The sequence below is a fragment of the Aegilops tauschii genome, chromosome 6, assembly GCF_002575655.3.
Source record: "Aegilops tauschii subsp. strangulata cultivar AL8/78 chromosome 6, Aet v6.0, whole genome shotgun sequence".
Classification (NCBI taxonomy): Eukaryota; Viridiplantae; Streptophyta; class Magnoliopsida; order Poales; family Poaceae; genus Aegilops; species Aegilops tauschii.
The window spans coordinates 124,580,034-124,588,474 of NC_053040.3; positions in this window are offsets into that span (position 1 = coordinate 124,580,034).

Here is an 8,441-nt window from a genome sequence, read left to right on the forward strand (position 1 = left end):
GCATTGATTTCACGTCAGGGGGGCCCTCGGGGAGTCCACGAGGCAGGGGGCGTGCCCCCACCCTCATGGAGCCCATGGGACTCCCCTCCGGTAGATTTTTTTCTAGTATTTTTTATATTTTCCAGAAAAATTCTCCGTTGATTTTCATCGCATTCTGAGAACTTTTATTTCTGCACAAAAACAACACCACGGTAGTTCTGCTGAAAACAACGTCAGTCCGGGTTAGTTCTAATCAAATCATACCAAAATCATATAAAACTATTGTAAACATGGCATGAATACTTCATAAATTATAGATACGTTGGAGACGTATCAGCTATCAATTCTAATATGTCGCAAGTTATTGATGATGCTTATGATGATGCTAGTACCTTGCTTGTTAATGATGATGTGTCACTTGGTGAATTTCTTGATGAACAAATTGCTAGAGTAATACAACATTATGTTGTTGAATCTGATGATGAACTTGAAATTGAATCTCCTGAAACACCTGCTAGAACTAGCCTTCCTAGATATGAATTGCCTTAGGTACCGGAAGGTTATGTTATGAGTGAAGAAACAACTAGAGATATTCTTGCTTGCAATGATAGAGATGATCTAGAGAAGTTACTATGCAAGTATAAAGAAAAATCTCTGAATGCTAGAATGAAATGTGATCCCAAGTTTGCTACTTCACCTATATTTATTGATGATAAGGATTATGAATTCTCTGTCGACCCAGAGTTAATTACTTTGGTTGAATATGATCATTTCCATGGTTATGAAACTGAAACTGTTGTGGCACATCTTACTAAGTTGAATGATATAGCCACCCTTTTTACTCATGACGAGAAAACTCGCTACTACTTTATTCTCAAATTATTTCCTTTCTCATTAAAGGGTGATGCTAAAGGTTGGTACAATACTCTTGCTCCTGGTTGTGTGCGTAGTCCCCAGGATAAGATTTATTACTTCTCTGAAAAATATTTTCCTGCTCATAAGAAACAAGCTGCCTTACAGGAAATATTTAACTTTGTGCAAACTAAAGAAGAGAGTCTCCCACAAGCTTGGGGGAGGCTTTGCCAGTTACTTAATGCTTTGCCTGATCATTCTATTAAGAAAAATGAAATACTTGATATCTTCTATAATGGACTAACCGAAGCTTCTAGGGACTTCCTAGATAGTTGTGCTGTTTGTGTTTTCAGGGAATGGACTGTTGGACAAGCAGAAGAATTATTGAATAACATATTGAAAAATTATGATGATTGGACTCTTCCCGAACCACCGGCTAAACCAACTCCGATGAAGAGGGGTATATTATATCTCAGTCCCAAAGATATGCAAGAGTCAAAGAAATCTATGAAGGAAAAAGGTATTAAAGCTGAAGATGTTAAAAATTTACCTCCTATTGAAGAAATACATGGGCTTAATACACCACCACTTCCTAAGGTGGTAGAGGTAAATCCTCTTCTGAAGTTCAATGAAAATTATAATCCTCACAATATGCATCCTAGTCAATGCCTTTATGAGTTTGAAAACTATATTAGAAAACAAGATCTCTTCAATGAAAATGTTATGAAACAATTGAAATATAATTCTAATATGATTGCTCGCTTGAGTGACTTGTTATTTAGAATTTAAAATGATGTTAGAGGTGTTGGAAAACATGCTTCTATGGTTCAAACTCGGTTATAACAAGTTGCTAAATCACAAAGAGAATTGCTTGATGAAATGAATCATAATATGCATGACTTTGCTATTAGAGTTGCAACTAGAGGAGGTAAAATGACTCAGGAACCACTTTATCCTGAGGGACACCCAAAAAGAATTGAACAAGATTCACAAAGAAATAACACTAGTGCACCTAGTTCTTCTAGAAAGAAAAAGGAAAAGAAAAATGATAGGACTTTGCACACTTCTAGTGAACCTGAAATAGAAAAACCTCCTGATAATGAAAATGAAACTTCTATCTCTGATGCTGAAACTCAATCTGGTAATGAACACTCACCTAGTGATAATGAAAAATATAATGATGAGGTTCATGAAGACACTCAACCAAATAATGAAAAAGAACCAGACAATGATGTTGAGATAGAACCACCTCTTGATCTTGATAACCCACAACCTAAGAATAAAAGGTATGATAAAAGAGACTTTGTGGCTAGGAAACACAGTAAAGAAAGAGAACCATGGGTTCAAAAACCTATGCCTTTTCCACCCAAGTCAACTAAAAAGAAAGATGATGAAGAATTTGAACGCTTTGCTGAAATGCTGAGGCCAGTCTTTTTGCGTACTCGCTTGACTGATATCCTTAAAATGCCTCCTTATGCAAAGTATATGAAAGACATCATCACAAATAAGAGAAAAATACCGGAAGCTGAAATCTCCACTATGCTTGCTAATTATACTTTTAAAGATGGAGTACCTAAAAAACTTGGAGATCCGGGTATACCAACTATACCTTGCTCTATCAAAAAGAATTATGTGAAAACTGCTTTGTGTGATTTAGGAGTTGGTGTTAGTGTTATGTCTTTCTCTTTATACAAAAGACTTGACTTGAATAAACTCACACCTACTGAGATATCTTTGCAAATGGCTGATAAATCAACTGCCATACCTATCGGTATATGTGAGGATGTGCCCGTTGTTGTTGCTAATGTCACTATTTTGACTGACTTTGTTATACTTGAGATGCCCGAGGACGACAACATGTCGATTTCCCTTGGTAGACCCTTCTTGAATACTACAGGGGTTGTTATTGATTGCAATAAAAGCAAGGTCACTTTTCATATCAATGGTAATGAGCATACGGTGCACTTTCTGAACAAAAATTCCAAGTGAATGGTATTAATGTTATTGAAAAATCTCCGACAATCACTATTGAAAGTTTTCAAATACCTCTACCTACTGTCAAAAAGAAATATGAAATGCTTATTGTTGGAGACATTCATATCCCCATTGAGGTAACTTAGTGATTTACGAAAGTTCTTCGGTTTCATGCTAATCGAAAGTGGTTGTTAATAAGACCTGATCAACCTTATTAATGAATCATTTTTGAGAGGTATGAAGTTGATGAATTTAGTAAGCACTACCTTCTGTCCCTACTTTTTATTTTCTGTTTTTATTAGTTAAATAAAATAAAATGCCATGTTTTGTCTGTTTTCTGATTTTTCCCGTGCAATAAAAAAATGACCCCAAAAAAAGTTCTCAGAATGACCTGAAAATTGAACATGATTTTTTCTAAATGTTTATGAACTTTTGGTGCAAATAATACCAGAGGGAGGTGCACCAGGTGGGCACAACCCACCTGGGCGCGTAAGGATCCCCAGGCGCGCCCTGGTGGGTTGTGGTCCCCATGTGGGCCCCCTCACTTATCTCTTTAGCCCACATCATCACTTACCTCCAGAAAAAAATCTCCATTGCTCTCTCTCCCGTGTTCTTGAGCTCAAACCCGCGGATTTCGATCTCTTTGCTCGAAGCTCCGTTTCTGAAACTGTTTCGGGCGATTGCTGCTTGGTATGTGACTCCACCATTTGTCCAATTAGTTTTTGTTTTAGTGGTTTATACTTTGAATAATTAGCTACTCTTGGTGCTGCTGTAGATGTGCTTGCATGTTGAATTCTTAGTGTTCTAAGTAGTTTGAATGCTTGCTATGGCCTCTATGTATCCCTATGAGTAGTTGCTATGAATTTTGTAAAGTTTTGTTAACAAATTTTTTGTCACCCCAAAAAATTTATTTTCAGAAAATTATACGCGGACATGAATATCTTCAGGAAGTTTGGCTCTAAGAAGAACTCCAAGGGTGTTATTGGGGAGTCTTCTGACAGTGATCTCCGCCCTCGGAGGTTGGTGGAGGTACGGCCGTGCGAATGGCCGCACACCCCGTTCCCGCAAGAGGCTGGAATTTTTGAGGAGTTCACACAATATATTGCCAATGCCGGCCTCATCGACTTCATCGCAGATGAGTGTGACCAGCACCAAATCCTCACAAACATCTTTGCTCAGAGTTTTACTTTCCTGCCTAGAAATAATCCTCCTGAATTGAGCTTTGATTTATATGCTGAAAACCATCAGATACCACTTACTGAATTTTGTGACATATGCATGCTCCCTTCTGATGGGAGTTTAGTTGAGCCTAGGCCAGCTGGGTTTGAGGCATTTTATCGCACTTTGACAGTGGGAGATGAGAGAGGGGTGTCCGCCACCACGGCTGTTAGCCTACACTTTCCTGTTGTACATTATTTTGCTTTATTTGTTGCTAAGTGCCTGCTTGCTAGAAACAAAGTAGGTGCGCTCAGCGCTCCAGACTTTGCTATTTTACGCCGGGCACTGGAGGGTGACAACACTTATAGCTTGGGAGCTATTGTGGCTCGTCGCCTTCATCTTAATAAATCACAGGGTGAAATACATGGTGGGATTTTTGCTACTCGTTTGGCGGCTCTTTTCGAGGTTGCGATTCGTCCTCATGATTACCCTCTGACCAAGGTTTACCTAGACCGTGCAGTGATGTCTACTACACAGCCTTCTTCTTGTACACGTTGTTGGGCCTCCAAGTGCAGAGGTTTGTAGGACAGTAGCAAATTTCCCTCAGTGGATGACCTAAGGTTTATCAATCCGTGGGAGGCGTAGGATGAAGATGGTCTCTCTCAAGCAACCCTGCAACCAAATAACAAAGAGTCTCTTGTATCCCCAACACACCCAATACAATGGTAAATTGTATAGGTGCACTAGTTCGGCGAAGAGATGGTGATACAAGTGCAATATGGATGGTAGATATAGGTTTTTGTAATCTGAAATTATAAAAACAGCAAGGTAACTAATGATAAAAGTGAGCAAAAACGGTATTGCAATGCTTAGAAACAAGGCCTAGGGTTCATACTTTCACTAGTGCAAGTTCTCTCAACAATAATAACATAATTGGATCATATAACAATCCCTCGACGTGCAACAAAGAGTCACTCCAAAGTCACTAATAGCAGAGAACAAACGAAGAGATTATTGTAGGGTACGAAACCACCTCAAAGTTATCCTTTCTGATTGATCTATTCAAGAGTCCGTAGTAAAATAACACGAAGCTATTCTTTCCGTTCGATCTATCCTAGAGTTCGTACTAGAATAACACCTTAAGACACAAATCAACCAAAACCCTAATGTCACCTAAATACTCCAATGTCACCTCAAGTATCTGTGGGTATGATTATATGATATGCATCACACAATCTCAGATTCATCTATTCAACGAACACAAATAACTTCAAAGAGTGCCCCAAAGTTTCTACCGGAGAGTCAAGACGAAAACGTGTGCCAACCCCTATGCATAAGTTCACAAGGTCACTGTGACGCCCCCGTTTTGACCATACACTAATCATGCACGCAAACGTGTACGATCAAGATCAGGGACTCACGGGAAGATATCACAACACAACTCTAAAACATAAATAAGTCATACAAGCATCATAATACAAGCCAGGGGCCTCGAGGGCTCGAATACAAGTGCTCGATCATAGACGAGTCAGCGGAAGCAACAATATCTGAGTACAGACATAAGTTAAACAAGTTTGCCTTAAGAAGGCTAGCACAAACTAGGATACAGATCGAAAGAGGCGCAAGCCTCCTACCTGGGATCCTCCTAACTACTCCTGGTCGTCGTCAGCGGGCTGCACGTAGTAGTAGGAACCTCCGGTGTAGTAGGAGTCATCGTCGACGGTGGCGTCTGGCTCCTGGGCTCCAGCATCTGGTTGCGACAACCAGGTAGAAAGGAAAGGGGAAAAGAGGGAGAAAAGCAACCGTGAGTACTCATCCAAAGTACTCGCAAGCAAGGAGCTACACTACATATGCATGGTTATATGTGTAAAGGGCCATATCGGTGGACTGAACTACAGAATGCAAGAATAAGGGGGGATAGCTAGTCCTGTCGAAGACTACGCTTCTGGCAGCCTCCATCTTGCAGCATGTAGAAGAGAGTAGATTGAAGTCCTCCAAGTAGCATCGCATAGCATAATCCTACCCGGCGATCCCCTCCTTGTCGCCCTGTTAGAGAGCGATCACCGGGTTTATCTGGCACTTGGAAGGGTGTGTTTTATTAAGTATCCAGTTCTAGTTGTCATAGGGTCAAGGTACAACTCCGGGTCGTCCTTTTACCGAGGGACACAGCTATTCGAATAGATAAATTTCCCTGCAGGGGTGCACCACATAACCCAACACGCTCGATCCCATTTGGCCGGACACACTTTTCTGGGTCATGCCCGGCCTCGGAAGATCAACACGTCGCAGCCCCACCTAGGCACAACAGAGAGGTCAGCACACCGGTCTAAATCCTATGGCGCAGGGGTCTGGGCCCATCGCCCATTGCACACCTGCACGTTGCGAACGCGGCCGAAAGCAGACCTAGCCTAGTAGGCGTTCCAGTCCAATCTGGCGCGCGCCGCTCAGTCGCTGACGTCACGAAGGCTTCGACTAATACCGCGACGTCGAGTGCCCATAACTGTTCCCGCGTAGTTGGTTAGTGCGTATAGACCAAATGGCCAGACTCAGATCAAATACCAAGAACTCGTTAAGCGTGTTATTTTGAAGTAACCGCGGACGCCGTCCACGGCCAGGCCCACCTCTCACCTAGGTGGTCTCAACCTGCCCTGTCGCCCCGCCACAAGATCCACTCGCGGGTACTCCTACGAGCCGACCCGACTGTAGTCACCACAGGTATCATGTATAGAGTATATAAGTATATACCCGTGATCACCATCCAAGTGATCACGGCCCAATAGTATAGCACAGCAGACGGACAAGAATGTAGGGCCACTGATGGAAAACTAGCATCCTATACTAAGCATGTAGGATTGCAGGTAAAGGTAACAACAGTAGTAGCAAGGACAGGCTATGCATCAGGATAGGATTAACGGAAAGCAGTAACATGCTATACTACTCTAATGCAAGCAGTATAGAGAAGAATAGGCGATATCTGGTGATTAAGGGGGGGCTTGCCTGGAAGCTCAGCCGAGAAGGAGGGGTCGTCAACAGCGTAGTCGGTCGGGGCACCAGCAGCGGCGTCGGTCTCGTAGTCTACCAGAGAGAAGAGGGGGAAGAAACAATGAATACAATGCAAACATATGCATAACGATGCATGACATGACAAAGCATGATGCTAGGGGTGCCCAATCGCGGTAGTAGTTGATACCGGCGAAGGGGGGAAACATCCGGGAAAGTATTCCCGGTGTTTCGCGTTTTCGGACAGATGAACCGGAGGGGGAAAGTTGCGTGTTTGCTATGCTAGGGATGTGTGGCAGACGAACGGGCTACGTATCCGGATTCGTCTCGTCGTTCTGAGCAACTTTCATGTACAAAGTATTTTCATCCGAGTTACAGATTATTTTATATTAATTTCCAAAGTTTTAATCATTTTCTGGAATTATTTTTATCTCAAAAATAAATAAGAAAAAGGCTATGGGTACCCAGAAGTGTACCCAGCCAGTGTATGGCAGGGCGGGCCAGTTGACTGGGTCAACTGCCCAGTCATCATTGACTGGTCAAAGTGAATAGTGGTGGTGGGTCCTTGCTGTCATTGAGTTAGCTTCCATTAGAGTTTAACTAAATAGTTTAATTAATATTAAGTTAATTAAGCAAACTTAATTAGGTTAATTATTAAATTAGTATATATATAATTTTCATTTTTCTTTTCGTTTAACAGGGGGCTGGGCCCCGCCTGTAAGTGGGTCAGGCCACCTCCCTCCTGTGCACGAACGCGCACATGGGAGGGGCAGGGGCATGGTGGCCGGACCTGGCCCCGGCAAGGCCATGGTCGAGGCTGGGAGCGGGGTATGCGGAGCAGGGCAGAGGGTGTGGCCGGGGACGCGGCAGCTGCGGTCGCCGGTGGCAGCGACACGGGAGGAGAAGCAGGGGCGGCCGCGGGCGTCGCTGGGTGTGGCGTGGACGCGTCCGGACAAGGCACGGGCGAGCACGGCCGAAGCGCGGGGCTGCGGACACGCGCGGGCGGTGCGTGCAGGGCTCAGCCAGGCACGGCCGGAGCGCGGCAGGGGCGCGGTGAGGTCGCATTGAATCGGGACGGCGCGGGCGCGTTCGATCTGTAGGGAAGAGGAGAGGAATGGAGGACGGCGGCTCACCCCCGTTGTAGGGGAACACCGGCGAGGCTCCGTGGAGCCGCGGTTGAGGAGGAGGTCGAGGACGTCGCGATGATGAGGACGAGGCGGCGGGGCGACGTCGGGGCGAGGTTGCGCCGGCGATCCGGCGACGGCGTGAGCGAAGGGGTCGGGACGACGAGCGGCTTCGGTCGGGCAGCGCCGCGCGGAAGGAGAGGGGGCGAGGGGTCGAGGTGGTGGCGAGGGGCGACGGTGTGGTGCGCCCCGATCCCGATTGGATCGGAGGGAGAGGGAGAGTGGGGGGAGTGCGTGTGGTAGTTAGGGTTCGGTGGGAGTGCAGGGGCCTAAGTTGGCCAGAGAGGGGGGCGG